This window comes from Phaseolus vulgaris, chromosome 9 (genome assembly GCF_000499845.2).
Source record: "Phaseolus vulgaris cultivar G19833 chromosome 9, P. vulgaris v2.0, whole genome shotgun sequence".
NCBI lineage: Eukaryota > Viridiplantae > Streptophyta > Magnoliopsida > Fabales > Fabaceae > Phaseolus > Phaseolus vulgaris.
Genome location: NC_023751.2, coordinates 5,065,026 through 5,067,687, shown reverse-complemented (window position 1 = coordinate 5,067,687; position 2,662 = coordinate 5,065,026).

Here is a 2,662-nt window from a genome sequence, read left to right as displayed (position 1 = left end):
GATTGAAATTCGTAATTTGAAGAAGATTCTTTTATCATTAAAGTGGAAATAATTATTTTTAAAGAATTATGTAAAAATTATTCTAAGTTTAAATATTATTCTGTATTTTGAGCAATAGATAAGAATTCATATTTTTATATTTTAAAACTAAATTCAGAAATAAATGTGAAGAAGATTGATTGGAAGATATACAAATTTCAAAATATCTAAAAATCATTTTCTTGAGAAAACTTTAAAATATTTTATTAAAAACACTCTCATTTAATATAATTATTCCAATTTAAAAGAATATAAAATATTTGTTGTGGAATGCTTTGTGAAGCGAGAATAACATATCTTATAACGAAAAAAAAAATCACATCAACGTGAATAGTGAAAACTGGTTGGTTCATAAAGAATTTGTTCATTAATATAATGATCATATATAGGTTAAAGCTGATTTGGTTATTTGGAAGATTTGACTAATAAGTAAAACGGAAATCTGAATTTTTTAATTTTAAAAATCTGTTTAACTAAAATGGAAATCTGATATGGAAAATCTATAAAATATGGATCCAAATAAAATCCAAATTTAAATAAATGGATTTTAGTTGGATTGGAGCCGTCTAAAAATATATCAGTTTGATTCAATTGGATTTTTTTGCCTACCTCTAATCCTAAATATATTCCACTTCAAGAGGTGAACAATAAAAACTCAATTTGAAGAGTGAAACTTAAAGGAGATTACAGATTACAAACACAAAGATTATCCATAAAATTAAAACAAGCAAGAAATTATAGGTTTTCAAGAAAGTAGACACTAAAAACAACACCTAAAGATAGGCACTAGAATTGGATTACAAAAAGAAAAATTAAAGAATATAAAAAAAATAAAATTTCAAGGTTGTTTCTCCCTACACCATATCATTTAAAAGATGTACCCAACATAAATTTTAAAACTCAACATTGCCCTTATCTTTTGTTCCGGCCGGTTAACCTGGGTCGTCTTTATGCGTGGCTTGTTCTGACGAGCTAGGGCACCTTCGTTCTGCCTCGTCTGTGTGTACCTGAAAAAGAAGAACAAAGGGGCATCCTCGCGACCGTTTGCACTCCGACGATCAAGTCAGCTAGCAAGAAACACCAAAGTAACTAGAAACTGTATAATACTCTCAATGACTGAAACTGTATGGCTAAAACTGTGTTGCCCTAATTGTCTTGTGCTCTCAGTGAAAGCGCCGTCAAGAACAATTAGGGTTTTTCCTCTGTATGTCTATCTGGGAACTAGGTTAAAACTCATGCAACTGTGAAAAAAAAACGTACCTTACTAGGGCTCTTCGTGCCCTTTATATAGGTGAAAACTAGGGTTTACCTTTGCGTTGCTTGCTATTATCTAGGGTTCCTTGGAGAAGGTCCTTGCACCGCTATCTTTAGGATCTTAGCGTATCTGGCCCATAGACTTCCCTTATTTGGAGTGCAATGTATAACCTTATGGCCGCTTGGGCTCTAATTTGAGCGCTGTATTTATCGCGCCATCATACTGTTCGAGTGCCCTAATTAAACACGTGTCATGCATGCAGCCTTCCCTCGATACCTTTAGTGAGCACGTGGGCATTGCCATGTGCCCTTTTGACTTGATCATTTATTCTGTGCATAGGGACCCACAGTGCCGCCACCCAACTTAGGGTTATCCCATCGTGTGGGCCCCCTTTCTGTGAAATGCTTACGTCATGCGGGTTGACCCTTCGGGCGATGTCTTACTCAGGCGATGTCCTTTCTTGGGCGATGGACGATGATCCATCTCGGTGGTGACACATCTCGGCGATAACCGATTATTTATACTGAAGAACGCCGCTTTTACATACGGCGACTACGTTGACTTCTTGACTACCTACCTTTCTTTTGTCCACGTCATCATACCCGATGACTTGGTCGGTACACAAGCCCCCCAGTCTTGAGCTGATAACTTGCTTTCATCGAAAAGACTAAAGCTTGCCCCCTACTGTCCTTGCGGCATTTTGTTGACATGTCATCTTCCGATCGATTGACGTGACATTTCTGTATCGCCGGCGCAACGTACCCTCAAGGACTCTGACGATGTGATATTCTCTGAGTGACACTTTAATCCGTACTTTGCCTCGCGACACGTGGCCCACTCATGAGGCGCTTGCTTTACCGCTTCAATCATGAGGCTCGAATCTTGAAAACCCCGCATCTCAACTTATTGTCTTACTTCTTTCGTATCTTTCTTGCACTATTCATCTTCTTCCCAAGAACTCCTTGCTCCACGTTCTTTCTTTGCGACCTTTCCTTTTGTTGCGTTACTTAACCCTTGACCTCCAGTTTCCTCACTGCCAGCACACACTAAGATGTCCACCAACCCATCTTCCTCCCGAGTGAGTCACAAGGACCTTTATCCCTGGGCTTCGAGTGAACTCCTCGACGAGTACTCTTGCTTACTTTCTACTAGGGCCCTGAGGGAACACGTGGGGGAAGCGTGCTCCTACGACCATCGTGCCTTCGCAAAGAGGCACGATGATGACATCGTCGTGCTCCCTTGTTCCATGGGGGAGCCGGTGTGCGGGGATGAACGATCCAATAACGGGGTCCCCTTTTTCTATTTTTACCAAGTAGTTTATAAGTGCGTCGGCGTACGCCTTCCCTTTTCCAGGTTCGAGAGGGAGCT